Genomic DNA, 16656 nt, shown 5'->3' with positions numbered 1-16656 from the left:
CCTTTTAGAGTAGTACATTTGAAAAGATATATGAGAGACATGGGTTGCATTCTTGGAATTCACAGCCGTCTTGGATTTCAAGCCTCAGTACTCAAGAATACACTAGGTTATCTTGGATTTCAAGAAAACATTATCTTATTGGCGCAATTAGCTTCTTTGTCCAAAAATGTCTAAAGCGTCGACTTGAGTGAAAGCACCGTTTTACACACACAAAAGAATTTCTAAACCAATTAAGCCTTTATGAGGAGAAAATTTGAGAGACATGGGTTGCATTCCTGGAATTCACAGCCATCTTGGATTTCAAGCCTCAGCACTCAAGAATACAATAGGTTATTGGATTATTATACAAGCATACCATTTGATTTAGATTTAGGCCACTAGAAGATTTAAAGTAGATTCAAAAAGGTGGCAGGCAAAAATTATTGTTGCGACTTTCAGAGAATGGCACTCTTGGGTTCCTAGCATTACAAATTTGCCATTTTGTGGGAGGAAACATTGCACTGGGAACCTGTGTGCTAAGCGAATATTGCCGTGATCGTATAGAGGTTAGTACTCTGCATTGTGGCTGCAGCAACTCCGGGTCACGGCAACCTTTTGAGCCGGTCCCTTCCGTGTGGACCGCCTTCTTGTCCACTCTCAATTGTTTTTGACCGAAAAACAGAAAAGTAATTTGATACAGAAAATATCTTACATGGGCATTAGTTTTCCGGGCCAGTGGCGCAATGGATAACGTGTCTGACTACGAATCAGAAGATTCTAGGTTCGACTCCTAGCTGGCTCGTTGATCTCCTGTCATGTTGAGATTTAGCTTATTCATCACACGATTGCTAACAATTCGACTTGAGTGAAAGCACCACCCTATCACTTTAAAATTTAAAGCTACTCGCAGCCTCACTCCGGTGTCTTGCTGGGGCAACCTTTTGAGCCGGTCCCTTCCGTGTGGACCGCCTTCTTGGCCACTCTCAATTGTTTTTGACTGAAAAACAAGTTTCCTGTATGGTCTAGCAGTCAGGATTTCTGGTTTTCACCTGGGTTTGACTCCCGGTATGGTCAAATTAAATTATGGATTCATAATGGAAAATAGCAGTTAAAAGCCATTTGTTTGTAGCGCATAAAGCGTCATCCAAACATGACAGCCCTGCTAATAGAAACTTTGGCATTCTCCTGGCAAGAAAGGTGCATGGTTTGATTACAGATAAGGCTTAAACCAAGCACTGTAGCAGTAGCAAACATGTTCTGCCCATGTTTAAATGACTTTAACATCGCATTTACTCCCTTGCATTCAACAAATTGGCTGGATTGTTTAGGATCTTGTCAATAGGAAACCTATTTGAAAAGAGAAGGAAGCTGTTACTCAGCCTAGAAAGGCTGAGTTACAGGGATACCCCAGAATCTTTTGCATTGATGCTACATGGATAGTTTTGTTTTTTCTGCAAGCATGGATGTTTCATCCATTGCCTTTGTTGATTGATAGCCCCATATGTGCACAAGAGGTTTCTGAAGCATAAAACCTGAAATATCATGGAAAACTAGTTGAAGTTTGTCTCTTGATGTTCACTATACTCTGTTTAATACATTTATTTTAAAGCCTGATTAAGCCTTTTAGAGTAGTACATTTGAAAAGATATATGAGAGACATGGGTTGCATTCTTGGAATTCACAGCCGTCTTGGATTTCAAGCCTCAGTACTCAAGAATACACTAGGTTATCTTGGATTTCAAGAAAACATTATCTTATTGGCGCAATTAGCTTCTTTGTCCAAAAATGTCTAAAGCGTCGACTTGAGTGAAAGCACCGTTTTACACAGACAAAAGAATTTCTAAACCAATTAAGCCTTTATGAGGAGAAAATTTGAGAGACATGGGTTGCATTCCTGGAATTCACAGCCATCTTGGATTTCAAGCCTCAGCACTCAAGAATACAATAGGTTATTGGATTATTATACAAGCATACCATTTGATTTAGATTTAGGCCACTAGAAGATTTAAAGTAGATTCAAAAAGGTGGCAGGCAAAAATTATTGTTGCGAATTTCAGAGAATGGCACTCTTGGGTTCCTAGCATTACAAATTTGCCATTTTGTGGGAGGAAACATTGCACTGGGAACCTGTGTGCTAAGCGAATATTGCCGTGATCGTATAGAGGTTAGTACTCTGCATTGTGGCTGCAGCAACTCCGGGTCACGGCAACCTTTTGAGCCGGTCCCTTCCGTGTGGACCGCCTTCTTGTCCACTGTCAATTGTTTTTGACCTGAAAAACAGAAAAGTAATTTGATACAGAAAATATCTTACATGGGCATTAGTTTTCTGGGCCAGTGGCGCAATGGATAACGTGTCTGACTACGAATCAGAAGATTCTAGGTTCGACTCCTAGCTGGCTCGTTGATCTCCTGTCATGTTGAGATTTAGCTTATTCATCACACGATTGCTAACAATTCGACTTGAGTGAAAGCACCACCCTATCACTTTAAAATTTAAAGCTACTCGCAGCCTCACTCCGGTGTCTTGCTGGGGCAAACTTTTGAGCCGGTCCCTTCCGTGTGGACCGCCTTCTTGGCCACTCTCAATTGTTTTTGACTGAAAAACAAGTTTCCTGTATGGTCTAGCAGTCAGGATTTCTGGTTTTCACCTGGGTTTGACTCCCGGTATGGTCAAATTAAATTATGGATTCATAATGGAAAATAGCAGTTAAAAGCCATTTGTTTGTAGCGCATGAAGCGTCATCCAAACATGACAGCCCTGCTAATAGAAACTTTGGCATTCTCCTGGCAAGAAAGGTGCATGGTTTGATTACAGATAAGGCTTAAACCAAGCACTGTAGCAGTAGCAAACATGTTCTGCCCATGTTTAAATGACTTTAACATCGCATTTACTCCCTTGCATTCAACAAATTGGCTGGATTGTTTAGGATCTTGTCAATAGGAAACCTATTTGAAAAGAGAAGGAAGCTGTTACTCAGCCTAGAAAGGCTGAGTTACAGGGATACCCCAGAATCTTTTGCATTGATGCTACATGGATAGTTTTGTTTTTTCTGCAAGCATGGATGTTTCATCCATTGCCTTTGTTGATTGATAGCCCCATATGTGCACAAGAGGTTTCTGAAGCATAAAACCTGAAATATCATGGAAAACTAGTTGAAGTTTGTCTCTTGATGTTCACTATACTCTGTTTAATACATTTATTTTAAAGCCTGATTAAGCCTTTTAGAGTAGTACATTTGAAAAGATATATGAGAGACATGGGTTGCATTCTTGGAATTCACAGCCGTCTTGGATTTCAAGCCTCAGTACTCAAGAATACACTAGGTTATCTTGGATTTCAAGAAAACATTATCTTATTGGCGCAATTAGCTTCTTTGTCCAAAAATGTCTAAAGCGTCGACTTGAGTGAAAGCACCGTTTTACACAGACAAAAGAATTTCTAAACCAATTAAGCCTTTATGAGGAGAAAATTTGAGAGACATGGGTTGCATTCCTGGAATTCACAGCCATCTTGGATTTCAAGCCTCAGCACTCAAGAATACAATAGGTTATTGGATTATTATACAAGCATACCATTTGATTTAGATTTAGGCCACTAGAAGATTTAAAGTAGATTCAAAAAGGTGGCAGGCAAAAATTATTGTTGCGAATTTCAGAGAATGGCACTCTGGGGTTCCTAGCATTACAAATTTGCCATTTTGTGTGAGGAAACATTGCAGTGGGAACCTGTGTGCTAAGCGAATATTGCCGTGATCGTATAGAGGTTAGTACTCTGCATTGTGGCTGCAGCAACCCCGGTTCGACTCCGGGTCATGGCAACCTTTTGAGCCGGTCCCTTCCATGTGGACCGCCTTCTTGGCCACTCTCAATTGTTTTTGACTGAAAAACAAGTTTCCTGTATGGTCTAGCAGTCAGGATTTCTGGTTTTCACCTGGGTTTGACTCCCGGTATGGTCAAATTAAATTATGGATTCATAATGGAAAATAGCAGTTAAAAGCCATTTGTTTGTAGCGCATGAAGCGTCATCCAAACATGACAGCCCTGCTAATAGAAACTTTGGCATTCTCCTGGCAAGAAAGGTGCATGGTTTGATTACAGATAAGGCTTAAACCAAGCACTGTAGCAGTAGCAAACATGTTCTGCCCATGTTTAAATGACTTTAACATCGCATTTACTCCCTTGCATTCAACAAATTGGCTGGATTGTTTAGGATCTTGTCAATAGGAAACCTATTTGAAAAGAGAAGGAAGCTGTTACTCAGCCTAGAAAGGCTGAGTTACAGGGATACCCCAGAATCTTTTGCATTGATGCTACATGGATAGTTTTGTTTTTTCTGCAAGCATGGATGTTTCATCCATTGCCTTTGTTGATTGATAGCCCCATATGTGCACAAGAGGTTTCTGAAGCATAAAACCTGAAATATCATGGAAAACTAGTTGAAGTTTGTCTCTTGATGTTCACTATACTCTGTTTAATACATTTATTTTAAAGCCTGATTAAGCCTTTTAGAGTAGTACATTTGAAAAGATATATGAGAGACATGGGTTGCATTCTTGGAATTCACAGCCGTCTTGGATTTCAAGCCTCAGTACTCAAGAATACACTAGGTTATCTTGGATTTCAAGAAAACATTATCTTATTGGCGCAAATAGCTTCTTTGTCCAAAAATGTCTAAAGCGTCGACTTGAGTGAAAGCACCGTTTTACACAGACAAAAGAATTTCTAAACCAATTAAGCCTTTATGAGGAGAAAATTTGAGAGACATGGGTTGCATTCCTGGAATTCACAGCCATCTTGGATTTCAAGCCTCAGCACTCAAGAATACAATAGGTTATTGGATTATTATACAAGCATACCATTTGATTTAGATTTAGGCCACTAGAAGATTTAAAGTAGATTCAAAAAGGTGGCAGGCAAAAATTATTGTTGCGAATTTCAGAGAATGGCACTCTGGGGTTCCTAGCATTACAAATTTGCCATTTTGTGTGAGGAAACATTGCAGTGGGAACCTGTGTGCTAAGCGAATATTGCCGTGATCGTATAGAGGTTAGTACTCTGCATTGTGGCTGCAGCAACCCCGGTTCGACTCCGGGTCATGGCAACCTTTTGAGCCGGTCCCTTCCGTGTGGACCGCCTTCTTGGCCACTCTCAATTGTTTTTGACTGAAAAACAAGTTTCCTGTATGGTCTAGCAGTCAGGATTTCTGGTTTTCACCTGGGTTTGACTCCCGGTATGGTCAAATTAAATTATGGATTCATAATGGAAAATAGCAGTTAAAAGCCATTTGTTTGTAGCGCATGAAGCGTCATCCAAACATGACAGCCCTGCTAATAGAAACTTTGGCATTCTCCTGGCAAGAAAGGTGCATGGTTTGATTACAGATAAGGCTTAAACCAAGCACTGTAGCAGTAGCAAACATGTTCTGCCCATGTTTAAATGACTTTAACATCGCATTTACTCCCTTGCATTCAACAAATTGGCTGGATTGTTTAGGATCTTGTCAATAGGAAACCTATTTGAAAAGAGAAGGAAGCTGTTACTCAGCCTAGAAAGGCTGAGTTACAGGGATACCCCAGAATCTTTTGCATTGATGCTACATGGATAGTTTTGTTTTTTCTGCAAGCATGGATGTTTCATCCATTGCCTTTGTTGATTGATAGCCCCATATGTGCACAAGAGGTTTCTGAAGCATAAAACCTGAAATATCATGGAAAACTAGTTGAAGTTTGTCTCTTGATGTTCACTATACTCTGTTTAATACATTTATTTTAAAGCCTGATTAAGCCTTTTAGAGTAGTACATTTGAAAAGATATATGAGAGACATGGGTTGCATTCTTGGAATTCACAGCCGTCTTGGATTTCAAGCCTCAGTACTCAAGAATACACTAGGTTATCTTGGATTTCAAGAAAAGATTATCTTATTGGCGCAATTAGCTTCTTTGTCCAAAAATGTCTAAAGCGTCGACTTGAGTGAAAGCACCGTTTTACACACACAAAAGAATTTCTAAACCAATTAAGCCTTTATGAGGAGAAAATTTGAGAGACATGGGTTGCATTCCTGGAATTCACAGCCATCTTGGATTTCAAGCCTCAGCACTCAAGAATACAATAGGTTATTGGATTATTATACAAGCATACCATTTGATTTAGATTTAGGCCACTAGAAGATTTAAAGTAGATTCAAAAAGGTGGCAGGCAAAATTTATTGTTGCGAATTTCAGAGAATGGCACTCTTGGGTTCCTAGCATTACAAATTTGCCATTTTGTGGGAGGAAACATTGCACTGGGAACCTGTGTGCTAAGCGAATATTGCCGTGATCGTATAGAGGTTAGTACTCTGCATTGTGGCTGCAGCAACTCCGGGTCACGGCAACCTTTTGAGCCGGTCCCTTCCGTGTGGACCGCCTTCTTGTCCACTCTCAATTGTTTTTGACCGAAAAACAGAAAAGTAATTTGATACAGAAAATATCTTACATGGGCATTAGTTTTCCGGGCCAGTGGCGCAATGGATAACGTGTCTGACTACGAATCAGAAGATTCTAGGTTCGACTCCTAGCTGGCTCGTTGATCTCCTGTCATGTTGAGATTTAGCTTATTCATCACACGATTGCTAACAATTCGACTTGAGTGAAAGCACCACCCTATCACTTTAAAATTTAAAGCTACTCGCAGCCTCACTCCGGTGTCTTGCTGGGGCAACCTTTTGAGCCGGTCCCTTCCGTGTGGACCGCCTTCTTGGCCACTCTCAATTGTTTTTGACTGAAAAACAAGTTTCCTGTATGGTCTAGCAGTCAGGATTTCTGGTTTTCACCTGGGTTTGACTCCCGGTATGGTCAAATTAAATTATGGATTCATAATGGAAAATAGCAGTTAAAAGCCATTTGTTTGTAGCGCATGAAGCGTCATCCAAACATGACAGCCCTGCTAATAGAAACTTTGGCATTCTCCTGGCAAGAAAGGTGCATGGTTTGATTACAGATAAGGCTTAAACCAAGCACTGTAGCAGTAGCAAACATGTTCTGCCCATGTTTAAATGACTTTAACATCGCATTTACTCCCTTGCATTCAACAAATTGGCTGGATTGTTTAGGATCTTGTCAATAGGAAACCTATTTGAAAAGAGAAGGAAGCTGTTACTCAGCCTAGAAAGGCTGAGTTACAGGGATACCCCAGAATCTTTTGCATTGATGCTACATGGATAGTTTTGTTTTTTCTGCAAGCATGGATGTTTCATCCATTGCCTTTGTTGATTGATAGCCCCATATGTGCACAAGAGGTTTCTGAAGCATAAAACCTGAAATATCATGGAAAACTAGTTGAAGTTTGTCTCTTGATGTTCACTATACTCTGTTTAATACATTTATTTTAAAGCCTGATTAAGCCTTTTAGAGTAGTACATTTGAAAAGATATATGAGAGACATGGGTTGCATTCTTGGAATTCACAGCCGTCTTGGATTTCAAGCCTCAGTACTCAAGAATACACTAGGTTATCTTGGATTTCAAGAAAACATTATCTTATTGGCGCAATTAGCTTCTTTGTCCAAAAATGTCTAAAGCGTCGACTTGAGTGAAAGCACCGTTTTACACACACAAAAGAATTTCTAAACCAATTAAGCCTTTATGAGGAGAAAATTTGAGAGACATGGGTTGCATTCCTGGAATTCACAGCCATCTTGGATTTCAAGCCTCAGCACTCAAGAATACAATAGGTTATTGGATTTTTATACAAGCATACCATTTGATTTAGATTTAGGCCACTAGAAGATTTAAAGTAGATTCAAAAAGGTGGCAGGCAAAATTATTGTTGCGAATTTCAGAGAATGGCACTCTTGGGTTCCTAGCATTACAAATTTGCCATTTTGTGGGAGGAAACATTGCACTGGGAACCTGTGTGCTAAGCGAATATTGCCGTGATCGTATAGAGGTTAGTACTCTGCATTGTGGCTGCAGCAACTCCGGGTCACGGCAACCTTTTGAGCCGGTCCCTTCCGTGTGGACCGCCTTCTTGTCCACTGTCAATTGTTTTTGACCGAAAAACAGAAAAGTAATTTGATACAGAAAATATCTTACATGGGCATTAGTTTTCCGGGCCAGTGGCGCAATGGATAACGTGTCTGACTACGAATCAGAAGATTCTAGGTTCGACTCCTAGCTGGCTCGTTGATCTCCTGTCATGTTGAGATTTAGCTTATTCATCACACGATTGCTAACAATTCGACTTGAGTGAAAGCACCACCCTATCACTTTAAAATTTAAAGCTACTCGCAGCCTCACTCCGGTGTCTTGCTGGGGCAAACTTTTGAGCCGGTCCCTTCCGTGTGGACCGCCTTCTTGGCCACTCTCAATTGTTTTTGACTGAAAAACAAGTTTCCTGTATGGTCTAGCAGTCAGGATTTCTGGTTTTCACCTGGGTTTGACTCCCGGTATGGTCAAATTAAATTATGGATTCATAATGGAAAATAGCAGTTAAAAGCCATTTGTTTGTAGCGCATGAAGCGTCATCCAAACATGACAGCCCTGCTAATAGAAACTTTGGCATTCTCCTGGCAAGAAAGGTGCATGGTTTGATTACAGATAAGGCTTAAACCAAGCACTGTAGCAGTAGCAAACATGTTCTGCCCATGTTTAAATGACTTTAACATCGCATTTACTCCCTTGCATTCAACAAATTGGCTGGATTGTTTAGGATCTTGTCAATAGGAAACCTATTTGAAAAGAGAAGGAAGCTGTTACTCAGCCTAGAAAGGCTGAGTTACAGGGATACCCCAGAATCTTTTGCATTGATGCTACATGGATAGTTTTGTTTTTTCTGCAAGCATGGATGTTTCATCCATTGCCTTTGTTGATTGATAGCCCCATATGTGCACAAGAGGTTTCTGAAGCATAAAACCTGAAATATCATGGAAAACTAGTTGAAGTTTGTCTCTTGATGTTCACTATACTCTGTTTAATACATTTATTTTAAAGCCTGATTAAGCCTTTTAGAGTAGTACATTTGAAAAGATATATGAGAGACATGGGTTGCATTCTTGGAATTCACAGCCGTCTTGGATTTCAAGCCTCAGTACTCAAGAATACACTAGGTTATCTTGGATTTCAAGAAAAGATTATCTTATTGGCGCAATTAGCTTCTTTGTCCAAAAATGTCTAAAGCGTCGACTTGAGTGAAAGCACCGTTTTACACACACAAAAGAATTTCTAAACCAATTAAGCCTTTATGAGGAGAAAATTTGAGAGACATGGGTTGCATTCCTGGAATTCACAGCCATCTTGGATTTCAAGCCTCAGCACTCAAGAATACAATAGGTTATTGGATTATTATACAAGCATACCATTTGATTTAGATTTAGGCCACTAGAAGATTTAAAGTAGATTCAAAAAGGTGGCAGGCAAAATTTATTGTTGCGAATTTCAGAGAATGGCACTCTTGGGTTCCTAGCATTACAAATTTGCCATTTTGTGGGAGGAAACATTGCACTGGGAACCTGTGTGCTAAGCGAATATTGCCGTGATCGTATAGAGGTTAGTACTCTGCATTGTGGCTGCAGCAACTCCGGGTCACGGCAACCTTTTGAGCCGGTCCCTTCCGTGTGGACCGCCTTCTTGTCCACTCTCAATTGTTTTTGACCGAAAAACAGAAAAGTAATTTGATACAGAAAATATCTTACATGGGCATTAGTTTTCCGGGCCAGTGGCGCAATGGATAACGTGTCTGACTACGAATCAGAAGATTCTAGGTTCGACTCCTAGCTGGCTCGTTGATCTCCTGTCATGTTGAGATTTAGCTTATTCATCACACGATTGCTAACAATTCGACTTGAGTGAAAGCACCACCCTATCACTTTAAAATTTAAAGCTACTCGCAGCCTCACTCCGGTGTCTTGCTGGGGCAAACTTTTGAGCCGGTCCCTTCCGTGTGGACCGCCTTCTTGGCCACTCTCAATTGTTTTTGACTGAAAAACAAGTTTCCTGTATGGTCTAGCAGTCAGGATTTCTGGTTTTCACCTGGGTTTGACTCCCGGTATGGTCAAATTAAATTATGGATTCATAATGGAAAATAGCAGTTAAAAGCCATTTGTTTGTAGCGCATGAAGCGTCATCCAAACATGACAGCCCTGCTAATAGAAACTTTGGCATTCTCCTGGCAAGAAAGGTGCATGGTTTGATTACAGATAAGGCTTAAACCAAGCACTGTAGCAGTAGCAAACATGTTCTGCCCATGTTTAAATGACTTTAACATCGCATTTACTCCCTTGCATTCAACAAATTGGCTGGATTGTTTAGGATCTTGTCAATAGGAAACCTATTTGAAAAGAGAAGGAAGCTGTTACTCAGCCTAGAAAGGCTGAGTTACAGGGATACCCCAGAATCTTTTGCATTGATGCTACATGGATAGTTTTGTTTTTTCTGCAAGCATGGATGTTTCATCCATTGCCTTTGTTGATTGATAGCCCCATATGTGCACAAGAGGTTTCTGAAGCATAAAACCTGAAATATCATGGAAAACTAGTTGAAGTTTGTCTCTTGATGTTCACTATACTCTGTTTAATACATTTATTTTAAAGCCTGATTAAGCCTTTTAGAGTAGTACATTTGAAAAGATATATGAGAGACATGGGTTGCATTCTTGGAATTCACAGCCGTCTTGGATTTCAAGCCTCAGTACTCAAGAATACACTAGGTTATCTTGGATTTCAAGAAAACATTATCTTATTGGCGCAATTAGCTTCTTTGTCCAAAAATGTCTAAAGCGTCGACTTGAGTGAAAGCACCGTTTTACACACACAAAAGAATTTCTAAACCAATTAAGCCTTTATGAGGAGAAAATTTGAGAGACATGGGTTGCATTCCTGGAATTCACAGCCATCTTGGATTTCAAGCCTCAGCACTCAAGAATACAATAGGTTATTGGATTATTATACAAGCATACCATTTGATTTAGATTTAGGCCACTAGAAGATTTAAAGTAGATTCAAAAAGGTGGCAGGCAAAAATTATTGTTGCGAATTTCAGAGAATGGCACTCTGGGGTTCCTAGCATTACAAATTTGCCATTTTGTGTGAGGAAACATTGCAGTGGGAACCTGTGTGCTAAGCGAATATTGCCGTGATCGTATAGAGGTTAGTACTCTGCATTGTGGCTGCAGCAACCCCGGTTCGACTCCGGGTCATGGCAACCTTTTGAGCCGGTCCCTTCCGTGTGGACCGCCTTCTTGGCCACTCTCAATTGTTTTTGACTGAAAAACAAGTTTCCTGTATGGTCTAGCAGTCAGGATTTCTGGTTTTCACCTGGGTTTGACTCCCGGTATGGTCAAATTAAATTATGGATTCATAATGGAAAATAGCAGTTAAAAGCCATTTGTTTGTAGCGCATGAAGCGTCATCCAAACATGACAGCCCTGCTAATAGAAACTTTGGCATTCTCCTGGCAAGAAAGGTGCATGGTTTGATTACAGATAAGGCTTAAACCAAGCACTGTAGCAGTAGCAAACATGTTCTGCCCATGTTTAAATGACTTTAACATCGCATTTACTCCCTTGCATTCAACAAATTGGCTGGATTGTTTAGGATCTTGTCAATAGGAAACCTATTTGAAAAGAGAAGGAAGCTGTTACTCAGCCTAGAAAGGCTGAGTTACAGGGATACCCCAGAATCTTTTGCATTGATGCTACATGGATAGTTTTGTTTTTTCTGCAAGCATGGATGTTTCATCCATTGCCTTTGTTGATTGATAGCCCCATATGTGCACAAGAGGTTTCTGAAGCATAAAACCTGAAATATCATGGAAAACTAGTTGAAGTTTGTCTCTTGATGTTCACTATACTCTGTTTAATACATTTATTTTAAAGCCTGATTAAGCCTTTTAGAGTAGTACATTTGAAAAGATATATGAGAGACATGGGTTGCATTCTTGGAATTCACAGCCGTCTTGGATTTCAAGCCTCAGTACTCAAGAATACACTAGGTTATCTTGGATTTCAAGAAAACATTATCTTATTGGCGCAATTAGCTTCTTTGTCCAAAAATGTCTAAAGCGTCGACTTGAGTGAAAGCACCGTTTTACACAGACAAAAGAATTTCTAAACCAATTAAGCCTTTATGAGGAGAAAATTTGAGAGACATGGGTTGCATTCCTGGAATTCACAGCCATCTTGGATTTCAAGCCTCAGCACTCAAGAATACAATAGGTTATTGGATTATTATACAAGCATACCATTTGATTTAGATTTAGGCCACTAGAAGATTTAAAGTAGATTCAAAAAGGTGGCAGGCAAAAATTATTGTTGCGAATTTCAGAGAATGGCACTCTTGGGTTCCTAGCATTACAAATTTGCCATTTTGTGGGAGGAAACATTGCACTGGGAACCTGTGTGCTAAGCGAATATTGCCGTGATCGTATAGAGGTTAGTACTCTGCATTGTGGCTGCAGCAACCCCGGTTCGACTCCGGGTCATGGCAACCTTTTGAGCCGGTCCCTTCCGTGTGGACCGCCTTCTTGGCCACTCTCAATTGTTTTTGACTGAAAAACAAGTTTCCTGTATGGTCTAGCAGTCAGGATTTCTGGTTTTCACCTGGGTTTGACTCCCGGTATGGTCAAATTAAATTATGGATTCATAATGGAAAATAGCAGTTAAAAGCCATTTGTTTGTAGCGCATAAAGCGTCATCCAAACATGACAGCCCTGCTAATAGAAACTTTGGCATTCTCCTGGCAAGAAAGGTGCATGGTTTGATTACAGATAAGGCTTAAACCAAGCACTGTAGCAGTAGCAAACATGTTCTGCCCATGTTTAAATGACTTTAACATCGCATTTACTCCCTTGCATTCAACAAATTGGCTGGATTGTTTAGGATCTTGTCAATAGGAAACCTATTTGAAAAGAGAAGGAAGCTGTTACTCAGCCTAGAAAGGCTGAGTTACAGGGATACCCCAGAATCTTTTGCATTGATGCTACATGGATAGTTTTGTTTTTTCTGCAAGCATGGATGTTTCATCCATTGCCTTTGTTGATTGATAGCCCCATATGTGCATAAGAGGTTTCTGAAGCATAAAACCTGAAATATCATGGAAAACTAGTTGAAGTTTGTCTCTTGATGTTCACTATACTCTGTTTAATACATTTATTTTAAAGCCTGATTAAGCCTTTTAGAGTAGTACATTTGAAAAGATATATGAGAGACATGGGTTGCATTCTTGGAATTCACAGCCGTCTTGGATTTCAAGCCTCAGTACTCAAGAATACACTAGGTTATCTTGGATTTCAAGAAAACATTATCTTATTGGCGCAATTAGCTTCTTTGTCCAAAAATGTCTAAAGCGTCGACTTGAGTGAAAGCACCGTTTTACACACACAAAAGAATTTCTAAACCAATTAAGCCTTTATGAGGAGAAAATTTGAGAGACATGGGTTGCATTCCTGGAATTCACAGCCATCTTGGATTTCAAGCCTCAGCACTCAAGAATACAATAGGTTATTGGATTATTATACAAGCATACCATTTGATTTAGATTTAGGCCACTAGAAGATTTAAAGTAGATTCAAAAAGGTGGCAGGCAAAATTTATTGTTGCGAATTTCAGAGAATGGCACTCTTGGGTTCCTAGCATTACAAATTTGCCATTTTGTGGGAGGAAACATTGCACTGGGAACCTGTGTGCTAAGCGAATATTGCCGTGATCGTATAGAGGTTAGTACTCTGCATTGTGGCTGCAGCAACTCCGGGTCACGGCAACCTTTTGAGCCGGTCCCTTCCGTGTGGACCGCCTTCTTGTCCACTCTCAATTGTTTTTGACCGAAAAACAGAAAAGTAATTTGATACAGAAAATATCTTACATGGGCATTAGTTTTCCGGGCCAGTGGCGCAATGGATAACGTGTCTGACTACGAATCAGAAGATTCTAGGTTCGACTCCTAGCTGGCTCGTTGATCTCCTGTCATGTTGAGATTTAGCTTATTCATCACACGATTGCTAACAATTCGACTTGAGTGAAAGCACCACCCTATCACTTTAAAATTTAAAGCTACTCGCAGCCTCACTCCGGTGTCTTGCTGGGGCAACCTTTTGAGCCGGTCCCTTCCGTGTGGACCGCCTTCTTGGCCACTCTCAATTGTTTTTGACTGAAAAACAAGTTTCCTGTATGGTCTAGCAGTCAGGATTTCTGGTTTTCACCTGGGTTTGACTCCCGGTATGGTCAAATTAAATTATGGATTCATAATGGAAAATAGCAGTTAAAAGCCATTTGTTTGTAGCGCATGAAGCGTCATCCAAACATGACAGCCCTGCTAATAGAAACTTTGGCATTCTCCTGGCAAGAAAGGTGCATGGTTTGATTACAGATAAGGCTTAAACCAAGCACTGTAGCAGTAGCAAACATGTTCTGCCCATGTTTAAATGACTTTAACATCGCATTTACTCCCTTGCATTCAACAAATTGGCTGGATTGTTTAGGATCTTGTCAATAGGAAACCTATTTGAAAAGAGAAGGAAGCTGTTACTCAGCCTAGAAAGGCTGAGTTACAGGGATACCCCAGAATCTTTTGCATTGATGCTACATGGATAGTTTTGTTTTTTCTGCAAGCATGGATGTTTCATCCATTGCCTTTGTTGATTGATAGCCCCATATGTGCACAAGAGGTTTCTGAAGCATAAAACCTGAAATATCATGGAAAACTAGTTGAAGTTTGTCTCTTGATGTTCACTATACTCTGTTTAATACATTTATTTTAAAGCCTGATTAAGCCTTTTAGAGTAGTACATTTGAAAAGATATATGAGAGACATGGGTTGCATTCTTGGAATTCACAGCCGTCTTGGATTTCAAGCCTCAGTACTCAAGAATACACTAGGTTATCTTGGATTTCAAGAAAACATTATCTTATTGGCGCAATTAGCTTCTTTGTCCAAAAATGTCTAAAGCGTCGACTTGAGTGAAAGCACCGTTTTACACACACAAAAGAATTTCTAAACCAATTAAGCCTTTATGAGGAGAAAATTTGAGAGACATGGGTTGCATTCCTGGAATTCACAGCCATCTTGGATTTCAAGCCTCAGCACTCAAGAATACAATAGGTTATTGGATTTTTATACAAGCATACCATTTGATTTAGATTTAGGCCACTAGAAGATTTAAAGTAGATTCAAAAAGGTGGCAGGCAAAATTTATTGTTGCGAATTTCAGAGAATGGCACTCTTGGGTTCCTAGCATTACAAATTTGCCATTTTGTGGGAGGAAACATTGCACTGGGAACCTGTGTGCTAAGCGAATATTGCCGTGATCGTATAGAGGTTAGTACTCTGCATTGTGGCTGCAGCAACTCCGGGTCACGGCAACCTTTTGAGCCGGTCCCTTCCGTGTGGACCGCCTTCTTGTCCACTCTCAATTGTTTTTGACCGAAAAACAGAAAAGTAATTTGATACAGAAAATATCTTACATGGGCATTAGTTTTCCGGGCCAGTGGCGCAATGGATAACGTGTCTGACTACGAATCAGAAGATTCTAGGTTCGACTCCTAGCTGGCTCGTTGATCTCCTGTCATGTTGAGATTTAGCTTATTCATCACACGATTGCTAACAATTCGACTTGAGTGAAAGCACCACCCTATCACTTTAAAATTTAAAGCTACTCGCAGCCTCACTCCGGTGTCTTGCTGGGGCAAACTTTTGAGCCGGTCCCTTCCGTGTGGACCGCCTTCTTGGCCACTCTCAATTGTTTTTGACTGAAAAACAAGTTTCCTGTATGGTCTAGCAGTCAGGATTTCTGGTTTTCACCTGGGTTTGACTCCCGGTATGGTCAAATTAAATTATGGATTCATAATGGAAAATAGCAGTTAAAAGCCATTTGTTTGTAGCGCATGAAGCGTCATCCAAACATGACAGCCCTGCTAATAGAAACTTTGGCATTCTCCTGGCAAGAAAGGTGCATGGTTTGATTACAGATAAGGCTTAAACCAAGCACTGTAGCAGTAGCAAACATGTTCTGCCCATGTTTAAATGACTTTAACATCGCATTTACTCCCTTGCATTCAACAAATTGGCTGGATTGTTTAGGATCTTGTCAATAGGAAACCTATTTGAAAAGAGAAGGAAGCTGTTACTCAGCCTAGAAAGGCTGAGTTACAGGGATACCCCAGAATCTTTTGCATTGATGCTACATGGATAGTTTTGTTTTTTCTGCAAGCATGGATGTTTCATCCATTGCCTTTGTTGATTGATAGCCCCATATGTGCACAAGAGGTTTCTGAAGCATAAAACCTGAAATATCATGGAAAACTAGTTGAAGTTTGTCTCTTGATGTTCACTATACTCTGTTTAATACATTTATTTTAAAGCCTGATTAAGCCTTTTAGAGTAGTACATTTGAAAAGATATATGAGAGACATGGGTTGCATTCTTGGAATTCACAGCCGTCTTGGATTTCAAGCCTCAGTACTCAAGAATACACTAGGTTATCTTGGATTTCAAGAAAACATTATCTTATTGGCGCAATTAGCTTCTTTGTCCAAAAATGTCTAAAGCGTCGACTTGAGTGAAAGCACCGTTTTACACACACAAAAGAATTTCTAAACCAATTAAGCCTTTATGAGGAGAAAATTTGAGAGACATGGGTTGCATTCCTGGAATTCACAGCCATCTTGGATTTCAAGCCTCAGCACTCAAGAATACAATAGGTTATTGGA

At 40.1% G+C, this 16656-nt stretch overlaps 11 non-coding genes across 11 annotated transcripts; all 11 read left to right on the top strand.

The window, feature by feature from the left end:
- Positions 1 to 708: 708 nt before the first annotated feature.
- Positions 709 to 781, top strand: trnar-acg. Its single transcript has one exon. It is a non-coding gene; the product is annotated as a tRNA-Arg (tRNA).
- Positions 782 to 2307: 1526 nt separating this feature from the next.
- On the top strand, positions 2308 to 2380 carry trnar-acg. Its single transcript has one exon. It is a non-coding gene; the product is annotated as a tRNA-Arg (tRNA).
- A 1345-nt stretch (positions 2381 to 3725) lies between these two features.
- On the top strand, positions 3726 to 3797 carry trnah-gug. Its single transcript has one exon. It is a non-coding gene; the product is annotated as a tRNA-His (tRNA).
- A 1211-nt stretch (positions 3798 to 5008) lies between these two features.
- On the top strand, positions 5009 to 5080 carry trnah-gug. The gene has a single exon. It is a non-coding gene; the product is annotated as a tRNA-His (tRNA).
- Positions 5081 to 6471: 1391 nt separating this feature from the next.
- Positions 6472 to 6544, top strand: trnar-acg. The gene has a single exon. It is a non-coding gene; the product is annotated as a tRNA-Arg (tRNA).
- A 1524-nt stretch (positions 6545 to 8068) lies between these two features.
- On the top strand, positions 8069 to 8141 carry trnar-acg. The gene has a single exon. It is a non-coding gene; the product is annotated as a tRNA-Arg (tRNA).
- A 1525-nt stretch (positions 8142 to 9666) lies between these two features.
- trnar-acg lies at positions 9667 to 9739 on the top strand. The gene has a single exon. It is a non-coding gene; the product is annotated as a tRNA-Arg (tRNA).
- A 1345-nt stretch (positions 9740 to 11084) lies between these two features.
- Positions 11085 to 11156, top strand: trnah-gug. Its single transcript has one exon. It is a non-coding gene; the product is annotated as a tRNA-His (tRNA).
- Positions 11157 to 12367: 1211 nt separating this feature from the next.
- Positions 12368 to 12439, top strand: trnah-gug. Its single transcript has one exon. It is a non-coding gene; the product is annotated as a tRNA-His (tRNA).
- Positions 12440 to 13830: 1391 nt separating this feature from the next.
- trnar-acg lies at positions 13831 to 13903 on the top strand. The gene has a single exon. It is a non-coding gene; the product is annotated as a tRNA-Arg (tRNA).
- A 1525-nt stretch (positions 13904 to 15428) lies between these two features.
- On the top strand, positions 15429 to 15501 carry trnar-acg. Its single transcript has one exon. It is a non-coding gene; the product is annotated as a tRNA-Arg (tRNA).
- The last annotated feature ends 1155 nt before the right edge of the window (positions 15502 to 16656 follow it).

The sequence above is a fragment of the Electrophorus electricus genome, chromosome 3, assembly GCF_013358815.1.
Source record: "Electrophorus electricus isolate fEleEle1 chromosome 3, fEleEle1.pri, whole genome shotgun sequence".
Taxonomy (NCBI): domain Eukaryota; kingdom Metazoa; phylum Chordata; class Actinopteri; order Gymnotiformes; family Gymnotidae; genus Electrophorus; species Electrophorus electricus.
Note: the sequence above shows the minus strand (reverse complement) of the source record. Positions and strands in the feature narration are given on the sequence as shown.